This window comes from Taudactylus pleione, unplaced genomic scaffold (assembly GCF_031769625.1).
Source record: "Taudactylus pleione unplaced genomic scaffold, aTauple2 ptg000041l, whole genome shotgun sequence".
NCBI classification, from domain to species: domain Eukaryota; kingdom Metazoa; phylum Chordata; class Amphibia; order Anura; family Myobatrachidae; genus Taudactylus; species Taudactylus pleione.
The window spans coordinates 18,949,725-18,972,169 of NW_028284443.1; the positions used below are offsets into that span (position 1 = coordinate 18,949,725).

At 43.4% G+C, this 22,445-nt stretch overlaps 1 pseudogene; it reads left to right on the forward strand.

The window, feature by feature from the left end:
* Nucleotides 1-567: 567 nt before the first annotated feature.
* LOC148538013 (uncharacterized) overlaps nucleotides 568-22,445 on the forward strand; it is a 37,032-nt pseudogene continuing 15,154 nt past the window's right edge.

Below are 22,445 nucleotides of genomic sequence, written 5' to 3' on the forward strand. Positions count from 1 at the left end.
CTGGACATATACAATGACATTAAAACAACTCCTATAGAAACTGAACAAAACAAATCTGAATGTTACCCAAAGTAAGTACATTTCATGAAGTAACAATATATTTCTGATGAAGTTGAATATTTTTCAGTGATAAAAGATAACAGAAGTGGGTCCTTAGAAACTGGGCAACAAGCAACAGAAACAATGCAATTGCAGTAACAAGAGGAATGCAGTATCCAGATTCTCAAGGAAAAACACTGTTAATTAAAAAAAAAGTAAAAGATGAAGAACAGAACACCAAGAGGGGTTCTCCATTTTCAAAAATATTTTTGAAAATGCTCACAAAAGCACAAGAGTATGATATAGACAATGCAACAGCAGCTGATAATTTACTGCACTGTCCAGCGGTAATAACACTGCTACAATCATATGCTGCAACCATCCCATTATAGAGCTGAATAAAGCTGAAATTTCTCAGTCATCTGAAAACATGTGACACTAAGGCAACTGTTGAAAATAGGTTTAGGACTACTGTACTAAGAAGGTCATAAATGATAGACTTCATCAATTGCCAGGAGATTGTATATCATGTATGTACGAATTTTGCTGCAAAGAATACTAGAAATTGGTCTGTCGTTTTTCAAATCTGTAGAAAACTTAGAGACTGAAACAAATCATATTGATCTACCACAAGAGGAGTGTCTTGCACAGTTCAAAAAGTGGCAAAAAAGAAAAACAGTAGGTAAAAGTAAACCGGTCAAGTACTACCAACCACCCACACCAAAATCTACAAAACAAGTGGCTCAAGCAAACTGTCCAGCTTGGTCAGGGAAAGGGAAACTTGGCGAAAAGACTTATCCTATGCAACACTGACAATCTGCAATTTATAATTCATATTGCAATAAGAAAATACGATTGGATTTTCAAAGAACTAAATACAGGTTGAGTCTCCCATAACCGTATATTCTAAAAACCAAAATATTCCAAAAACCGGAATATTTCGGAGCAGCCATGACGTCATGACGTGACCCGACGTCATGACGTCACTAGTGTCAATGGCCAATGACTAGAAGGTGGGTGTGGCTTCAGAGGCTTCCAGACAGCACGTCACTCACCGGATCCCCGCGACATCTGATGGACATCCTCGCAGCAACCTCTAGTGACACCCGAAGTGCCTGCCGGACCCAATGCACTCGCCGGAAATCCAGTGACAAGCGCCGGACCCCCTGCAGCCTCCTGTTACACAAGCAGCGGCACCCGCCGGAAATCCCTCTGACACTCGCCAGAACCCCTGCAGCATACGTCCAGCCTCCTGTTACACCTGCACCACAGGCTGGACCCACTGCGGCACCCGCCGGACCCCCCCCGCGACTCCCGCTAGGCCTCCCGTGACACTCCCAGACTCACACAGCACACTGGCCTCAGGTATTCTGAAAACCGAAAAACCCTATATCCGAAATGCTCCTGGTCCCGAGCATTTTGGATATGGGAGACTCAACCTGTAGTCTAAAACCAAGGATTCAAGCATCACTACTTTCCTGAAAGTCCATCAACATTTCTTGAGGAAAGATTGGGTTAAAGGAAAAATTGAGTGGTTAAAGTACCAAAATAGATTCCAAGGCAAAGCTATGGGACATATATGGAAGTGAAGAGGATTTGGCTGTATGTTGTCTAAATGATCTGCTTACAACAACAGCTGAGTCTATCTGCAATGGACCTTTCTGTCCTGACCCAGTTACCATTAGAACCATTAATCTTATTTAAATTTGGTAAGAAGAATTTACATATATTTATTTCTAGCATTAAATGGGTGTGTAATGTATCTGAGGTGTATACCATTTACAGAGCCGGCCCTAGGCATAGGCATTATAAGCAAGTGCCTAGGTGCGACTTTGCATGCTAGGGGCATTCCAGGGCTGAGAGCTCTGCGAGCCTGCAGCTGCCTCTGCCTGTCTGTCCTCCTCCCCCCACCACCTCCGCCTGCTGCTAGCTAGCCGCTGCTCCCAGTCCCACCTACCCAGAGCTGGGCACCGGTGCAGCTACCCACGTGACTCTTTCCCCCAGGCTCAGCGCGCTGCTGCAATCAGAGCTCTCCGATCGGGCAGCACAGTGGATGGCTAGGCCTGTCATATGACCGGGATCCGCATCCGCCCGGCTCTTAGTCTACAGGAGCTAAGATGGCCACGGAAGGGCATGGTGTGCATGCCCTGCCGCTGCCACATCTCCCATGGGCTTTTGCGGAGCAGAGCCGTGAGTAACAACTCACAGCTCCGCCTCCATCTTGTCCCAGCCATTGCAAATAACGCAGGTTGCTGCCCACAGCGCAGGTAAGAAGACTCCCTTCTCCTAAGGGCTGCTCACAGTTCTCAGCTGCACTTTAGTGAGCAGGCAAAGGCTGATGTCCACAGGCTAGTCAGTGCTCTGTAATGACATTGTAGTCCCTCCCATCCCCAGCACTAGGCACGACCCCTTCCTGCTTCTATACACATCTGCCTCCCTCACTTCTACTCCTCCCATGCTCAGGCTACCCCCTCCTTCCTCTCTGTCATTCCTGAGACTGCCCCTCTACTGCTCTTCTCCATGTTCCACCTCTGCAGCTGCTCGAGTCGTCACCAGAGAAACAGTGAAAGGGTATGTCACTATGTTGTAATGTTATAGGGAAGGGTTAGTGGAGTAATAAAGGTATGTAGTGTGAAAGACAGTGTACAGTGATGTGTGGGGAGTGGTAGTGTGAGGATGTAGTGTGGGGAGACAGTGAGTGTAGTTTTGTAATGTGATGTAATGCAGTGTGGGGAGGTAGTATAGTGATGTAGTATGGGAAGGCAGTGAGTGTATTGATGTTATGTGATGCAGTGTGAGGAGGAATTATAGTGATGTAGTATGGGGAGCAGTAGTGCAGTTATGTATTGTGATGATGTAGTGGTGGAAGACATTGTAGTGATGTAGTGTGGGGAGGTATTACGTGATATAGTTTAGTGATGCAGTATGTGGAGGTAGTGCAGTTATGTAGTACAGTGATGTAGTGTAAGGAAGTGGTAGTGTAATTATGTAGCATGGGGAGGTAGTGTAGTCATGTAGTATAGAGGTGTAGTGTAGTGATAGGCAGAGATAGTACAGTTATGTAGAGTCAGGTTGTAGTGTAGTGATGTAGTTTGGGGAGGTAGTGCAGTGATATAATGTGGGTATGTAGTGTGGGGAAGTAGCATTGTCATATACAACAGTGTAGGGAGGTAGAATAGTGATATAGTATAGGGATGTAGTGGATTGATTTACTTCAGGGATGTAGTGTGGGGAGGTTGCGTAGGGATATATTGGGCAGCAATGTAGTGCAGTGATATAGTGTGGGGAGGTAGCAGAGTGATGTAGTATATAGAGTATATGGAAGGTAGTGCAGAGAGGTAGTGCAGTGATATAGTGTGGGGAGGTAGCGGAGTGATATAGTATATAGAGTATATGGAAGGTATTGCAGAGATGTAGTGTGGAGAGGTAGTGCAGTGATATAGTGTGGGGAGGTAGCGGAGTGATATAGTATATAGAATATATGGAAGGTAGTGCAGAGATATAGGGGTCTAGTTACTAAGCAGTGTTATGAGCCAGAGTGAAAAGTGGTAAGTCTGTGATAAGGTGCCAGCCAATCAGCTTCCAACTGTCATCTCACAGGCTGTGTTTGAAAAATGACAGTTGGGAGCTGATTGGCTGGCACCTTATCACTTTTCACTCTGTCTCCTAACACCGCTTAGTAACTAGATCCCATAGTGTGGTAATGATATTGTGGAGATGTAGTACAGTGATATAAGGGAATGTAGTGTGGGGAGGTTGCGTAGTGATATAGCGCAGGGATGTAGTGCAGTGATATAGTGTGGGGAGGTAACATAGTGACATAGTATATTGAGTAAATGGAAGGTATTGCAGAGATGTAGTGTGGAGAGGTAGTGCAGTGATATAGTGTGGGGAGGTAGCGTAGTGATATAGTATATAGAGTATATGGAAGGTAGTGCAGAGATATAGGCCCTCATTCAGAGGTTCTCGCAAGAAGCGAGCGCTCGCTCTGAATGAGGGCGGCCGCTTGTCTTTTCAAGTGCGGCCTCCTGGTCGCTAGCTAAGCTGCGGGTTACCACCCACAGCTTTAGCGAGCAACCAGGTTGATGGTCAAGACCATCGCGACCATCGGGGCTTGCGACGAGACCCTTGAGGTTGGGTCTCGGCAACCGCAAGCCCCAGGGAGCTTCCTTCTCTGATCGAGCAGGAAGCTCCTCACTAACATCACTGCTGATGTCAGTGCAGCCACCCACAAACGGCATGCGTTCCTTAAGGAACACCTCCGTTTGTCCAGTCACTCCCCCCCTCCCCGCTTACTAAATGGGGCGAGCTGTCGATCAACATCGACAGCCGCCCCGTTGGTAGCGAGCCCCGGAGCGAGAGAATTTTGTGCGCAGGGCCTAAACATCGACCCGCTTGCGAGCGGGTCTGAATGAGGTCCATAGTGTGGAGAGGTAGTGCAGTGATGTAGTGTGGTAATGATAGTGTGGAGATGTAATACAGTGATATGAGGGAATGTAGTGTGGGGAGGTTGCGTAGTGATATAGCGCAGGGATGTAGTGCAGTGATATAATGTGGGGAGGTAGCGTAGTGATATAGCGCAGGGATGTAGTGCAGTGATATAATGTGGGGAGGTTGCGTAGTGATATAGCGCAGGGATGTAGTGCAGTGATATAATGTGGGGAGGTAGCGTAGTGACATAGTATATAGAGTAAATGGAAGGTAGTGCAGAGATGTAGTGTGGAGAGGTAGTGCAGTGATATAATAGTGTGGGGAGGTAGTGTTGCTGATTATACCTCCTGCGGCAGCACATAATAGGCCCTTCCTAAATTTCAGCTCCAGGCCCATGTGGACCTTAATCTGGCACTGGCGTACCCGAGTCCTTGTCTGTGCGGGCATGTGGTTACCTGTATGTGCACCTGTCTGTGGCTGTTTTGGTAATCCTTTGTATTGTATTTTGGGGACATATTGACAGATTTATATTAGGGATTCCAGTAAGAGAACATTGTTTCATCTACACCAGACATGTCAAACTCGTGGGCCGCATGCGGCTCCTATTGCATATTTTTGTGGCCCGCTTTAGCCATACTAGTGAAAGTACAATGAGTTCCGGCTGCCGCTGGACTGGAGGAGGGGACCATACAGTGATATATAAGGGGGAATAACACAGCTTTTTATTTTCTTGCGGCATACACACTCTTAGACCTTGTATATTTGGCCCGGTTGGGATTTTGAGTTTGACATGCCTGATCTACACCTTTCTGTTCACTACTACCCCCTTCTAACCAAGCCGTTCTCCACTAGCCTCTACCTTAATCCCTTCAGGTACCCCATTTCATACGATCCATTTGTCCCTCCCCGTATCCGCCCCTGCTCCTACTGATTCTGCTCCTTCTCCTAGTTGCCAGCAATCCTGCCACAACCCCCCAATTCCAGTTTCCCCTCAATTGTGCACTTTTTGGAATGTTAGATCTGTCTTTAAAAATCTTGCCTCCATTCAAAAGTTTTTTTTATCTCTAATTTCCTAGTTATTTTGCCACACCCCTCCAGTTAATGACCACACCTACATCCTTCAGTGGGCCCCTTTTGTTGCATTTTCCTGGTGGGCCCTTCACACCCCAGTCCAACACTATATGTATGTGTGTGTGTGTATGTATATATATATATATATATATTTGCCGAATCCAGCAGTGACAGACCGACAGCGGGGGCCATTCGGAAGCATAGCCCTCGCTAACAATGCCGCCCGTCTGGCCTGCATGTAGGTCCTACGGGCTATGTTGCGCAGGAGTGCGCATCGTCAGCGATATAGCTGTTACACACTAGACAATGTGCCCAATATCTCGTCCGATCCAGCTGGGTTGGATGTCATATTGTCTAGTATGTACCCGGCATAAGATTGGTGGTGGGATTATCTACTAGGGGGCATCAGCCCAAATTTTGCCTAGGGCACCAAATTGGCTAGGGCCGGCTCTGCCATTTTAGGTAAAGTTATTAATAAAGTAAAACACCCCAATTCTTTTCCTGAAGCATGCCAATAACACCCCACACCATTATTATTCCAAAGTAAATAGATAGAATTCATTTATTGTCACATAAACGTTGTCTATTCCTGAAGATCTTGGGAACATTCAAACTGTACTTAATACCTGGACAGACGGATATATAAGTAATTGCAAAAGAAAATGGTAAAAAAAATGTTGTACAAAGTTAAAGTGGCAGTGTCATTATTGTGTTTTATTTTAAGCAAACTGATTATCAACTAAGGCCCTCATTCAGAGCCGTACGCTCTGAGCAGAGCGCCACCCACAGCCTATACGAGCGTGCAGTTTGATGGTCGCGATGGTCGTGACCATCGCGACCATCGAAACTGCGAGCCGGAGCCTGCGGTTGAGGTTTTCAACCGCAAGCCCCGGAGTGATTTTGGCTTCTGACGGGAGGCGTTCCCGTGGGAACGCCCCCGTCAGGGAGGCACGCCCTCGGCACGCCCACCAAAGGGGGCGTGCTGTCAATCAACATCGACAGCACGCCCCCTTTGATCAGACACAACGAACGAAGGAAAGTCCTTCGCTCATCGCGTCTGGCGCATGCGCACGACGGAGCTCCCGCCGTCGTGCGCATGCGCAGAGCCCAACATCGACCCACTTGCGAGCGGACAGCCGCTTGCGAGTGGGTCTGAATCAGGCCCTAAATGCATAACATAATATTGCACTGTTGTACAGCTTGTAGATTTTTGTGGGTGCAAACATGGCATTACTGTATCTAAGTGACTCTCCCATCACTCTTATGCCCCATATGCTCTGTGAGCGATATCGTTGAACGATTTCCCTTGTATTTCCCGGAGTCCCGGACAAACGATATTGTGCATACACACTGAGTGATTTCTCAAACGACTGAATGATACACACTGAACGATATGCACTATATGCACTAAATCATCAAAAAAAAAAATCTAAATTGAGCTGCATGTTCAGACGACAAAAGACATCGTTAACTAACTGCTGGAGCGCGCATCGTTCATCGCATAGTGTGTACACAATGGACAATTTGAACGATATATCGTTCAAAGATGTCATTATCGTTCAAATTGTTTAAAAATATCACCCAGTGTGTATGGGGCTTAAGGCCTGTATTTAATAGCAATTAATCAGATTCTAGCTTTCATTTTTCTAGTGTGTTCATCAAAATTGATGTTCTAATCTGCTTGGTTGTATTGTCAACATCCCCACTCTTTCTCTTTAGAAACTCAATTAAATATGGGCTTTTCTTGGTATGTTTTGTAGCGTAGACCATGCACCATTTTAGTTACCCTTGTTTGCATGGTCTCTAATGTATTCATGTCTTTCTGGAGATATGGCCTCTAGAACCAAACACAGTATTACAGATGAGGCCATACCAATGATCTACATGAGTGCCATTACTACGTCTATCATTCTACTACTGTATCCTCCCCATATACAACCAAGCAATTGAATGGCCTTTCTCATGGATTTGTTACATTGCTTAGCTATCTTTAAGTCACTTGAAATAGTGACTCCTAGATCTTTCCTCCTCAGTAGTTTTCAATGTAGTGTCATTTAATTCTATATTGAGCTTTTAGGTTTTTGAGTCCCAAGTGCATAATTTGTTATTTTTTTGCCATTAAACTGTAGTTGCCATGCTCTTGACCATTCCTCCAGTCTACCTACAGTAGATCCTGATTTTTTTTTACTCCTCCTGGTGTGTGTATCCTGTTACATATCTTTGTGTCAATTTCCGTACTAATGATGTAAAGCGCACTGGTCAGTAGTTGCCAGCTTCTTCCCTACTTCCACTTTTATGAAGAGACACTACTGCTTTGTATTGTTAGTTACATATTATTGTTGTTGACAAACATTTAAAAGTGAAAATGTACATTAAGCAGTGTCCATATACTCTTAAGTTTTATGTTATGAATATATTTTATATTTTCAGCAAAACAAGTTCTTGTGGCATGATGAGATATTTTCAAGAAAAGTATTAAAACATGGCTTACCCTGTATACTGTTTGCTACTGTTGTGAAACAAAAGACTATCATTTGATCCGTCCCTCAGACCATACTTCACTTCCATCTATTGTTACAGTTTCTGGAAGAAGGTACTGTAAGTTACTGCTTAAAATGTATAAAATAGTATTACTTGATATGTTTTTTTACTTGACTGGATTTGAGAAATGTAAATTTCATGTACACTATGTAGACAAAAGTGATTGGACACTGACAGCAAATAAATCAACGAGATTTTATTGACGTCAGTACTTTGTAGGTCCACCACGTGCACTGATTACTGCAGCCCCCTTTCTTGGCAAACTGTCCACAAGTTCCTGGACTACAGCAGGATGGATGTTTTGCCATTCCGCCTTAAGTCAGGCTTGCCTACCCTCCCGATTTGGCCGGGAGCCTCCAGATTTTCGTGTGCCGCTCCCGGCCCCCCGGAAAGGCAGGCAAGCCTCCCGGAAGCCAGCATCCCTCCCTACCCCTCACAGAGTTAATATCAAAACCCCCGCAGCGGGGGGACCGGTGACGCAATTCGCGCTGAATCGCATCATCGCGGCCCCGCCTCCTGCTCCACAATGCCAAAAGTAACGGCATTGTGAAGAGGGGGTGGGGCCACGATGACGCAATCACACGGATCCGCCCCCAGATGTGATGTCATGGGCGGGCATGCCAGAAGGAGGGAACTGATTGTCAGCAAGTATGCCTTAAGTATAGTGACCAACTGCGACACTGAAGGCAATCGAGTTGGCCTAGAACGCACCCGTCACTCCAATTTATCCCAGAGCTTCTCGATGGAGTTAAGATCTGGACTCTGAGCTGACCATTCTATCCGGGTTACCAAATTTTCTGTATACCAGTCCAGCGTCGCCCTGGAAACATGACAAGTGGCATTGTCATCCTGATAAAAACATTTATTGTTTCCATAGAACTGCAGTGCATGGACTTCCCTTCCAGACGAAAAGTACCGTACTTTTCGTATGCCGGACTTTTCGCCAACATTGCTGGTTTTCAATGCAAAAAAGTATCGCACGCGTGCCTGCTTATTCCCGTATTCAATTAGAAATCGCCGAAAACGCAGGTGAAGCTCTAATATGCGAAAAGTGCTGTCAGATTTGGGGAAATCAGCCTGACATCCCCCAAAAGATGGACTGACATTGGGGATCATTATAGATACCCCCGAATAGCCCTGCTGAAGGTATTTGGGGTACTTAAATGATCTCAATAGCTGCTATTTAGCGTCTTTGCATAAGTGGTGAAGAATAGCATTTTGCATTATTTTTTGGAGACAATAAGTATTCCCAGCAAATTTGGGGTACATGAAACTGGTGGCTAGAATATTTTAAAGTCACGAAAGCTAAGTTTTGAAAAACTTTTAAAAAAATCCACCTGCTGCAAGCACCTGCAAATGTAAAAACACCTGGGGCATACTTGGGGACACCATGGAGTCTATTTTGTTAGTTTTTAAGTTTGTCCCCCAACTTTGTACTTTTTCGCCCCCAAAATTAAAGTACTTATTTGGGGTGATCTAGAGTATTTTTTTTTTACTTTTTTTTTATTCAGTTCACCTTTGGGGGACTGTCCTAAGGATGCAGGGGGTGTTCCAGCAACTTTACACCCCAAAACCCCAATTCTGCACTTTTTTTCGACACAAATTCATAGGCGAAAGTTTTTCGCAGGTTCCATTGCACTGAGTTTCCGCACCGGTGAAAAGTCTTCGGAGTTCAATACGGAGGAAACTTTTGGCATGGTGAAATGACGTCACTCGCAATACTTTATCGACGAAAACGGCTTTTCACCTGGAATTGAATATGGCCCTTAGTGTTCTTGTGGAATCCGCCATATTAGTGGCCATTTGGAACTTGTGTGCAATGGTAAGCATTTCACTGCTTGCACGTGTTAAATCACTTTTGTCTACATGGTGTAGTTTCTTAGGTTTCTATACAAGAAGGAGAGAGCAGAAATAAGATGAAAACAAGTTTTCTCTCTATTTTCATTCTTTTTCCTCTCTAGTGCATTTACTACAGCCCCAGCGATGGATAAATGTTGTTCTTACAGCAATGCCTCCTTCATTTTCTTCAGGGGCTGGAAGGTTTAACATGCATCTTCTCTGATTACCTTTCATGGGGATTACCATTTTATGATGGCTATCACCATAGATAGGCAATTATACCTACATATCTCTGGGGATCCGGATCACTGTCCTCCCTCGATGATCACTGCAGCCATTTGTGCATGTGCAGAAGACTCCTGCTGCAGAGATCGCAGGACAGGTAAGTAAATAATACATTATGAAACTACATAGTTAAGAACCTGTGTTTTATATTTTTGTTTTCTCCTTATAAATGGATCAATTAATATGGTCTAGATCAGTGTCTCTGCCACAGGCTTAAGGTCAGGTTTCAAAGTGGAGGCTAGGGTCACCAAAACAATAGCAGATTCAGGTTACAAAATATATTCTAATCAAAATGGCAAACATAGCACAGGATTCTTGAGTAGTACCGGACACAAAGCCTTGCAAACAAGCCAAAAACAGACCAGGGAACAAGAATGAATCAGACAATAGAGAGCACCGGGTAAGGTGTATGCAGGGTGAGAACAAAATCATGCTCTTACACGAACTCTACAATTTTGTTTGATTTTATATGTATTTTCACTGGCATGCATAAACTATGATGAAGAAAGTAATTTAAAAAAAGAACATGTGCGACACAGAGAGAAAAGGCGTAAACCGCACACGTACACAAATAAACTCATCCACCCACAGGTCAGGAATTCTCAGCTTTCAGCTTTTCAAAGGCTTTAAAAGATTATATAGGGAAACCTTTTTTTGAATGTAGTAGGTATAAGTGCAGAGTTTATTATGATTATTTGTGTCCTACAATATTTATAGGAACCTGGCGTGTGGTGCATATTTTTAACTCACATATATTTTCCAATTTATTAGCACTTCATTCTCTCTTTTTTTTGTGCAAATTTTGTTTATTCAAGAAAGGTGCAAAACAAATTTTATACACACGGAACATATTTAAGGAAACAATTTCCATAGCAATTGAAGTATTTCAAATCACATATAAGGAGAACACGAAGAAAAAATAAAAAGAGAGAAATTTAGAGGAGCAAGGAAGGGAAAAGAAAAGGGGGACAAAACAAGGGGCTCCAAGTCAAGTAGTACAGTTATTTACCCTCAAAAGGGCAAAACCTCAAGAATCCAGTGTCTATGTGAGAGCTCCAAGAAAGCAATGTACCATACAGCCCTATTACCAATTAGAATGGGGGTAAGAACAAACATCTCATTAAACTGGGGGACAAGGATAGGTTAAAGAGACAATCTGTTTGTAAATCTGCCTGGTGGTAGTCTCTGATATTTGGGAGACGGAGACCACGCTTATTTTTATTTCGTAGCATTAATTCTAATTTCAATCGGGGTCTGTTGCCCCCCCAAATAAAGTCTCTAGTGATTGTACCTCTAGGAACCACCCAGGGAATAATTTGATTGGCAATGTCTGTAATAAGTATAAAATCCTAGGGAGAAAATTCATCTTAAGAATCCCCAATCTCCCAAAGCATAAAAAGGCTTTTGTCTCCAGGATTGTAAATTTGTTCGTAGTTTGCTCAAAAGGGGGGTAAACGTGCATCAAATATTCGAGAGAGGTCCCTAGTAATAACTACCCCCAAGTATTTTGAGCTGAGAAGAATGCCATGTAAAAGGAAATGCTGCTTTAAGGAATGTGACCATCTGTGGAGGAGCTGTAATATTCAGCACGACTGACTTGGAATAGTTGACCTTAAAGTTAGATAATTCTCCAAAAGACCGAAACTCTTCCAACATATTTGGCAGGGAAATAAGTGGGTTTGTTATAGTAGCTAACAGATCATCTGCCAAGAGGGCAAATTTATACTCCCCGCTGCATAACCTGAAACCTGAGATATCCGCGTTCAATATAATTGACCGTGCCAAAGACTCAAAATTCTGGACAAAAATCAGGGGGGACAGAGGGGCATCCCTGTCTAGTCCCATTGATAATCGTTAATGGATCAGAGAGAATGCCATTTATACGTACTCGCGCAAAGGGGGAGCTATAGAGAGTGAGAATACGCTGGAGGCAGATCGGACCCAGTCCTGTGTGTATCAAGACACCTGATATAAAGTTCCAGTCAACTCTGTCAAATGCCTTTTCGGCATCAGTCGACAAGAGAATGGTTGGAACATTCGTAGACTGGATTTGGTGAATAAGAGCTAAGAGTTTGCTTCATGACCTGGAATAAATGCTACTTGGTCATTGTGTATTAATGAAGGCAAGAAGAGTTTCAGTCTATTCACCGGTAACTTGGCATACAGCTTAACGTCAATGTTAAGAATGGAAATAGGGTGATAGCTAGGACAAAGGGAGGGGTCTTGGCCTTCTTTAGGGATGACGGTTATATGGGCCTCCAAAGATTGTCGACAGAAAGGGGAATCGTCTAAGACAGAATTAAAGGCTTTCAAACGTAGGGGGGCTAATTTGTCCTTAAAAGCTTTGTAGCAGTTAATCGTAAATCCATCAGGGCCAGGACTTTTCCCCCGAGGGGGTAGATTTAATGGCCTCTTCTAGTTCTGACAAAGTGAAGGGACTTTCCAATTCTGCACTAGACACTTTCTCAGGCTTAGGAAACCCAATTTTTAATAAGTACACCTTAATTGCCTATTGCTTTGTCGGGAGGTGAGGGAAAGCCGCAGAAGCAGGTAGGTAGGAGCAAAAGAAGCTTGCAGTTTTGCAGGAATCACGGAAGACTTGCCCCCTCCCATCTTTAATAGTGGGAATAAAGGAACATACCCTCTTAGCTCGCAAGGCCCTAGCCAACATTTTGCTGGATTTATTATCCCAGCGGTAATAATGACTCCGTCATTTACTAAAAGAATATTTGACTTTGTTTAATAGTTATTTTATTTAACACTGCTCGGGTTTGGGTCAGTTCTACATATAAATCAGTGGAAAGGGAAGCTTTATGGGCAGTCTTCAAGACTTGGAGTTTCTTTACTAGACTGTCTTCTCTCCTAAATGTTGTTTCTTCATAAACGCACCTAACTGAATACATTTTCCACGCAGCACACACTTGTGGGCTTCCCAAATAGTGAGGTCAGATACTTCAAGGGTAACATTACAATCTATATAGACAGCAAGTTCTTCGTCTATTTGGGACTTACAGTAGCAATCTGACAAAAGGGATTCTTTAAAGCGCCAAGACCTATGGGCCGGGTCCTGCAATCCCATATCTAAGCTTACACGGGCATTGCTCAGACCAGGTTTTGACCCCTATAGAAGAGTCACATACCAAATGTAGATGTCTATGTCCAATTAAATATATAGTCTGTTCTAGAGTAGGTCTTATGGGAACTAGAGTAATAAGAGTCATCTCTTTCCGTTGGGTGGGAGATACGGCAAATGTCAGACAATTGATGTGTATGCAGTAAGTGTCTTACATTGCGCGAATTGTGGTGTGGATTCATAGTAGAGCCCGTTGAAGAGTCTTGGAGGTGGTCCAAGACCCAGTGGAAGTCTCCACCAACTATCAGGATCCCCTTCTGAAGCAAGCCAAGCTTATCAAGAACCCTCTCTAAACACGGCGGTTGACCCTGATATGGAGCATAAATATTAGCAAATGTATAGCATTGGTTAAAGATTTTACAGTTCACGAGTAAGGACCTCCCCTCCTCCAACACATGGACCTCAGAGTCTAAGACTGGTATATGTCTAGCGAACAGAGGGCCTGATTCAGAGCCGCTCGTAAGCAGCAGTATGCTCGTAGCGGTCCGATGTTGTGAAACCACGCATGCGCCGGTGTTACACTGCGCATGTGCGTACGGCTGATTGCGAGCTTTTTTTAAGTCGTTCGTCAAATAGCGAACAGGACGTGACATGTCAAATGTGATTGACAGAACAGGCCATTTTTGGGCGGTGACGTGGGGTGGAGATGGGAAAACGCAGGCGTGGCGAGGCATTTTGTGGGCGTCCCTAAATTATCTCATGCGAACGGCAAATGTGATCGGAACAAGTCATATGTCACTGTCTGATCCACTTTCCGTTCAAACTGCTCGCACAGCTTGTGGTCTGGTATACTCTACCACAATGTCGATGGTCTCGTCCTCCTTCCCGTGCCTCTTCGATGTTTCTTCGATTTATCATTTCAGGCCAGAAAAGCAATCAACTTAGAATTGAAAACAAGCTTGTAATGTGTCTAGCAACAAGTTTTTTTTTAGTAGCACAAAACCGTACACAGGTGAAGTACTCAGCTGCTCATTTCTGGCTTAGACAATCAATTAGCGTACCAATTTTTCTATTTTTATTTGTTTTTGTTTTTTTTGGTTTTGTGTTATTGCAACAATATTGTCATCATGTTTGTGTTTTAGCAACATTTTTAATGGTCCCGGAAATTTCTTATCCATTTTGTTTGGGCAAAGTGTTCCTTTAAACTCCTAAATGGTTTTTAACCCTTTGTAATCTGTTTTTTTTTTTTTCTCTTTTTTTTGGGGGGGCCGGGATTACCTAAAAACCATTTTGCGAATAATGTCACATTACAATGGAGCAGATTTTGAATTGTTTTTATTTTTTACACACATTTTTATATTTTCATGTGCATTTGCCAGTTTGCAGTTCTGGCTTACGTCAATAATTGTGCCAAAAATTGAAAACAGAAAATTAGTGGCATTTTGCATAAATAAAATAACACACATTAAAAACAATTCACAAGAAAGGAGAGGGAAGTTTTGGCCCTTAAGGAATATGGGGCAAGCACAGAAGGATTGTGGGAAAATTAGCCAGTGCTGTCATCGCTTTTTGCCCCGTTTGGCTGGGGTAGGGTGGGAGCCTGACCGGGTCCGGGATGTCCTTTGGCTGGCCTCTCCAGAGGCAGATGTTGGGGCCCCTGGAGTAGGCAGAGGGCTAGGCACATTTGGAGGGATGGCTGTTGTTGTGCCAGAGGTGGAGGATCCTGATGTTCCGGCAGGAAGGGAGGGCGGCTCCATCATGTGCTGGCGAACGAGCTGCTCCAGGGCATTGGCAATTCGGATGTTGGCCCTGGTATTTTCCGCCAGGACCTGACCAATGGTCACGTTGGCCGCAGCATTTTGCTCCATGGCCTCCGCCACCCGTAGCAGACTGGCGTCCATCCTCAGCAGAATCTTTGTGTGGTGATCCGATTTAAAATTGAGATCCGTGAGGAGGGCCACTGCCTGCGAGGGGGATTGCCCTGGACTGGCTTCTGCAGGGTCCCCAGCCGGATCTACTGCTTCCTCCCCTGCAGAGCCAGCAGAAATTCTGCGACCAAGGCTCCCCTCTGGAGCAGACTCATCCGCCTGTGTCTCTGTGAGAAAAATGAGAAGAGATTAACATTAGAATCTACATATTGTCACAAACACATTTCAGAGTTGGTAACATAACAACATTTACCTGGGACAACATGAGGAGCCGCAAAGTCTGGCATGTCCGTATCCATGTTGGACACGCCAAACACCTCCTCATACTGCACACACCCCTGTGCCAGCTCTACCAAGTCATTCAGCTCCAATGACACAGGGGTGGGACCCCCACCTGTCCCCTTTGCATGCCTAGCCCTCTCTGCCAGTTTTTGTTTCAGCCGATATTTATAATCGGTCCATCTGTGGGTGAAAAAGTTGGCATTATTCCTGCAGTATTTGGCCCTGTAACCACTTTTTTAAAAAATGTAGTTTTTACGTACCGGCGTTTGACATCCCAGGGTAGACATTCAAACTCACCCACCCTATTGACAGCACTGGCTATCTCCGCCCACATTTTCCACTTCTGGCTTGCACCCATATTCCGATCTGCCTGTGGCAGGATGTCAACACACATTTGTACCAAAACCTCCATCTCCTTTCTTGTGAATTGTGGCTGCCTTTTTTTTTTGGATTCTTTTGTTGGCCTACTTGGCCCAGCAGCCTCAACACCTTTTTTCAAAAACATTGTTTAAATTTAGATGTTCAATTTTCTCTAAATTCGGGTTCTAAATAATCATTTAAGCCAAAAGAGTCAAATACTTACCGGGCGCCTCTTGGCCATTGTTTTGCTGCTCTGTAGCCATTTTGAGCACACCAACTTGAACTACAGCAGACCGTTTTGGATTTTCCGTGACGTATTTATACATGCGTCCGTATTATTCGTCCGCATCATTGATTGTGCGCTCCTATGATCCGTCCTTAATTTGAGCGGAAAATAAAGACTATTTATGGCTTTTGGCGACTCAAGTCGAGGTGGCGGGTGATAATTGTTGGAGGTTTCGTGTGTAGTAGTGGATTGTTGGCGGGATTAGTGGATTGAGACGGGTTTTTGGAGTAGGAGTTGGTTCTTGTTTTTTTTGCCTTATTTTCCGTTCGCTTTTTTTTATTGCGGTTATTTTCTTTGTCGGTTATTTTTTGAGTAACTATTTTTTACAACTCCTTTAAAAAATAAGGGATCTACAAACCAAATGTTCTTATTTTTTTTTTATTTTTTTACTTTTTTACAGTTATTTTGGCTGGGCCCCATTGAAGTTTTTGGACTGTGACTTATTAGTCGAATTTCTGTAAGTTTATCTTTTTTCCTGACTTTCCAAATTTGATGTGTTGGTCTTCGCATATATTTTGTACATTACTGTTTTATTTCTAAGTTTAACAATCATGTATTAACACTAAATATAGCGTAATGTTTAGCCAAACATATTTCCTTTGTTTATCTCTTAAAAATGCGAACTATATAGCGCACTAATGTTTCCTTATTCCCCATGTAAAAATGCGAACTATTTAGCGCACTAATGTTTCCTTATTCCCCATGTAAAAATGCTAACTATTTAACGCACTAATGTTTCCTTATTCCCCATGTAAAAATGCAAACTATTTAGCGCACTAATGTTTCCTTATTCCCCATCTAAAAATGCGAACTATTTAGCGCACTAATGTTTCCTTATTCCCCATGTAAAAATGCAAACTATTTAGCACAAGAATGATTTTTATATTATAAATTTGGGCATTCTTGTTTGTCCACTCAATGTAGGGTGCATTTTCAAAATAATGTGTGCTCCACCCTATCTTTGAACGCATTTTGCCAAATTTAAAAAATTCAAATCTGGCCCCCCAAATTTCTAAACCGAATTTCTAATTTTGAAATGTAGGTTGTTGCACTCATGACAAGACCCTGGCATGTAAGCATCTTTGGATTTTGCGGCAAAGATAAGTATTTTTTTGAAAGATCATTTTCAACAAACATTAACTACCTAGCTTACCATTTCAGGTTGATGTTGGTCGTCTTATTTTGGCCATGGTTCCGGAACCCGACCAACCTCAACCTCGTCCCAGGCGTAGGCATCGTAGGCGTGCAAGGCCCAAGATATATAGAACACGTGTCACCCTTTTTGGAATGCCCGATGATGAGGTTTTAAGACGCTACCGTCTTCCTCCACAAATCATCATAGACACTCTCTCATTAATAGAGAGTGATCTGGAGCGACAAATTGACAGCCCTACAGCAATACCACAACTTACGCAATTAATGGTGGTGTTACATTTCTGTGCCTCAGGATCCTTTCAAACCACGGTGGGAATAGTGGCCGGAATCTCCCAATCCTCCTTTTCAAGGATCCTGAGGGCAGTGATGGAGGCCCTTTTCAAGCACCTCCATCATTTTATTAACATGCCATTGGATATGGGTTCCCTTAGTGTGGCGAAGGCCAATTTTTACCAAATAGCTGGCTTCCCACACATCATAGGGGTTGTGGATGGTACTCACATACCACTTCAGCCTCCAGCACGGCTGGAGGCAATTTTTAGGAACCGCAAACACTATCACTCCCTGAATGTAATGGTGGTATGTGATGCCTCCCTCCAGATCCTGTCCCTGAATGCAAAATTACCCGGGAGTGCACATGACTCATTCGTCATCCGGCAATCAGGGATTTGGCATAAATTAGACAACCTACAAGCTGGTGATGTGTGGCTTCTGGGTAAGTGGAGCCCTTTAGTTGAAACCAATGCAAAGCTTGATACACAGTGATCCTGATTGTTGTATTTGTTTTTTCACAGGAGACAGTGGCTACCCTTGCATGCCCTGGCTGCTCACTCCTTATTTGGCTCCCACACCAGGGCCACAAAGTGAGTATAATTCCGCACTTACAGCCACCAGGCAGGTGGTGGAGCACTGTATTGGCCTTTTAAAAGGCCGATTCAGATGCCTCCACCGCTCTGGTGGCGAACTCATGTATTTGCCGGCTATGGTTTCTAAAACTGTGGTCCTGTGTGGGATCTTTCACAACATCGCCATAAGGAGTGGTTTCCCAATGCAGCCAGAGGATGCCTTGCCTGAGGATGGCCCCCCCGAGGTTGGTCGGAGGACAGTATGTGGGGGGGCCATACGTGATGATGTGGTGGCCCGTTTTTTCAGGTAATTATTGTCAAACATTTACTTAATTGACACAATGTCGACATGTACCATTGTAATGTTCCTTTTTTAAATTAATTTTTTAATTTTAACTTTTCTTGTCTTCCTTTACATACCTCGACAAAACGATGCCTACTACCTGTTCCACTAAATTGTGTACATGTGGCCACATTGGATCTTACTTTGGAATCAATTATTTAATCGCCTCATTTGTGGCTTTATGTTGTCCTGCTACTTATTTCATCAGTTCTTGATTGTTTCTTTTTTTGTTTGCTTTTGGTGTTGGGTTTTTAGGGGATTGTCTTTTTACTGTGTGAATTGCTTGACAATTCACTTTCTGTATGTGTTTGGTGTGTATTAAATTTTTGTTTGACGTTAAAAAGACTGTTTTTTACTAAATTCTAGTCACGTGTAACCTGGCACAAAAAAGGCCAACTTTCGTAATGCCTAATCCTGTAATGTGTGAAATGTTTACGTGTTTCAACATGCTTTTTGGCTTAACAAAAACATCAAAGGTATTATGTTGAATCAGTAGGTTTCAAAAACTAGGCCTAAGCTGTTTTAAAAAAAAAAAAAAAAAATACATTACCCACCCAAAGAAAAACAAGAAAATGTTTGATTTGGTAATAACCTATTGGTATGTTGAGGTGTTTAATGTGGCAGCTTACATACTTCCTAGCGCTTTGTACAATATAATTTACCTTACTATAAAGAACATGATCAAATAGTGGACTTATGGAAGGTTAAACAATGTAATTGTTTCAGACAATGAATGAGACTCGTTAAAATACAACGAAATTTTAATTTCCAAAAAATAATTTTCCACAAAAAAACAAGGAAAACAAAAAATTATCGCCGAAGGGCCGCTGCCATGTGGTCAAGGACCACTAACATGGCAATCATGTGGCCACGCAAGGCGGCCAAACCTTCCTGGATACAATGCATCCGCCTCTGGTCCTCTGTTGGAAAAAACAAAGAGAAAAAAACAAAAACCTTACATTAGAAGTTTAAAAAACCAATTCCTCCCCCCAAAAAAGTGTAAAACAAAGATCCAGTTGTGATGAAAAAAACAAAGTACTGGAAAATGCAAAGATGGCAGAAATACTAAATTACAAATGAACACACAAAAAGGCAACCACAAACAATAAGAAGTACCCTTGTTAGGGTAAACAATAACTACCCAAGTATGAGTGTTTGGACATGTGTGATATTTATCATTGGTAAAAAACCAATACATTGTCTATCAAAATAAAAAGGTCAACACGACAAATTTTCAAATTTATAACAGGGAAACCTACCGGTCATCGGAATTGGGGGTTTGTAGGCCCTACATCCTCCTCTTCCTCGGAGGTGGGACAGTGATGTAGGCTCCATGGAGGGGAGATCTGGGAGCAGCTTGATGGCGATGAAAAGCGCCGGGGGGGGAGGGGAGGGTGAAGAAAAGAGAAGGGGGGGAGTAGAGTCGGGAATTTGTGGGGGGCTACAAATTCCAGAGGGAGGGGCCTCAGGAAGTGGCCGGTCAGGGGTGGAGGGGGACTTGGGGGAAAGTTGGGGAGTGGCTGCTGTGCTGGGTGTTGGACTGAGGGGCCGAGCCCGGCGTCTGTGCCTGCGGCGATAGCGGATTCTGCGTTCAGCCCCTAAATGAGTAGCGAAAAATGTTTTAAATATTTTTTTGGGTGGGGGGGTTGGGCCACAAATTAACAGCTACACAAATGTTAGAACATTTTACATTTTGAAAACATGCACACGCAGGCCTGTCCAAAAAATAACAACAGGGCTAGACTGAAAACTCGCAGATAGGGCCGCAAAAAAAGAAAGGAAAAAAAACAAACAAATACTTACTTTCAGCTATCCGCTGTATAAAACAGGCCAGCAAGCGTGGCATGCGGCGGCGCAGATCCGACCACCTGCGCTTGAGCTGCCCGATCTGTCGGCCTGAGCCGAAGGAGCGCACGCGGCGGCGAACCTCCGCATAGGCGGATCGCTTCTGGCGGTTGCTGATAGGGGGAGGCTGGCTGGTGATCCGACGGTCCATCACCTCCGTTAGGACCAAAAGCTCCTGCCTGGCAAACGCGGAGGCTCTCATGATGGCAATGTTTTTTTTTTAAAAAACAGTTTTAATAAAGGCCAGAGAAAAAATTTGATTGGCTAATGTAGTTGGTAAATTAACAGGAACCATTCTATTGGTTATTGTATGAGTCATGTGTCATCCAGGCTAAAAAATATAATGTGAGTTATGATAGGCTTGATGCAGTGACATTCGTAAGGTAATTTAAATAAAGAAATGAAAAAACATAAAATATGCCTAGCACAAACACAGGAAAACAATAGGATCATTGGTTCAAACATGTATTTTTTATAAAGTTAAACATTGTTGAAACTGTACGTATTCTGCGGGAAAAATGACACACGGACAAGATTAAAGTTTATTGAAAATGAAAAAAAAAAACGGATTGCAAACATGTGAAGAGCAATTAAGCTAATTAATATATTGATTGGCATGAAACGATTAAAGTATGTATGCAGAATGAACCAGCAGGTAATCAAAATCTGACAGGCCCACTTCTGGTTTGGACTTGTGCGAGCGTTCTCTGCAACCAAATTGGGAGATGGACGTTCGCAATTTTGCTCGCTCGTTAGCTAGAGGAAGGGTTGGGAGACTTTGGGGCGGAAGATTAGCTACGAGCGAACTTTCGAGCGAGCGCTGGAATTTACATTTTCTCGCTCGTTCGTCGAACGAGCGTACTGCCGCTTATGAGCGGCTCTGAATGAGGGCCAGAATCGCTACTCCTTTGGATTTTGATTGAGGGAAGTTGCTGTAATAGGCTGTAGGATAAGAGTGGTTGCTAAAGTTGAAAGCTGAAAGTTGTGGGGATGAAGGGGATTGGCGAAAATGAGTCTCCTGTACCAAGACAACGTCCACACCATCTTTATAGAAGAAACGATAAGTCCTGTGGTCTTTTTTCAGGTACATTAAGGCCCTGATTCAGAGCCGCTCGTTAACAGCAGTACGCTCGTTGCGTTCCGATGTTGACTAACCGCGCATGCGTCGGTGTTACACTGCGCATGTGCGTACGGCAGATTGCGAGCTTATTTTGTCTCGTTCGTCAAATAGCGTACAGGAAGTGACATGTCAAATGTGATTGACAGAACAGGGCGTTTTTGGGTGTTGACGGGGGAGGAGATGGAAAAACGCAGGCGTGGCGAGTCGTTTTTGGGGCGTACATACATTAACAAATGCGAACGTCAAATGTGTTCGTACAAACTCATACGTCACTGGATGATCCTCTTTCCCTTCAAAATGCTCGCACAGTTTAGGGGCTGGATAACTCGACTACAGTGGCGATGGCCTTCTCCTCCGTCCCGGCACTCCACGATGTAGCATCGATTAATCACGGCTTGACAGAAAATCAATTAGTGTTGGATTGAAAACCGGCTTGGTATGTGTTTGGAAAGCAGTTTTTTTGGATAGCACAAAACCGAACGCAGGTGGAAATCATAGCTGCTAATGTCTGGATTACACAATCAATTAGCGTACATTTGTGGGGGTGTATTTTGGCCGCAGTGTGTTCTTTTTGGACTATTATAACAATAATGTCATCATGTTTAGGTTTTGTGCCTCATTTTGTGTTTGCAAGGTGATTTTTCCTCCTTAGGGAATGTTTTAAACGTTCCTTAACGAGCCCTTTTTTTCCAATGTGTAATTTTTTAGGTTGAACGTTGTTGGCTTGTGGGCCCGGATTAAATGTAACCCATTTTACAATAATGTCAGAATACAAAGTCGTACATTTGATGTAAATTTATTGGTATCCCCAAAAAATGTAATGCACATATTTAACACAAACATTTTTGGCAGTGTTCATTCCACAATATTTATTAATTGTGCAAACAATAAATTGTTGTTAAACGTAAATGCAAAAATTAAAAACAATTCACAAGAAAGGAGAGGGAAGTTTTGGCCAGAAAGGAATATGAGGCAAGCACAGAAGGAGTGTGGGAAAAGTAG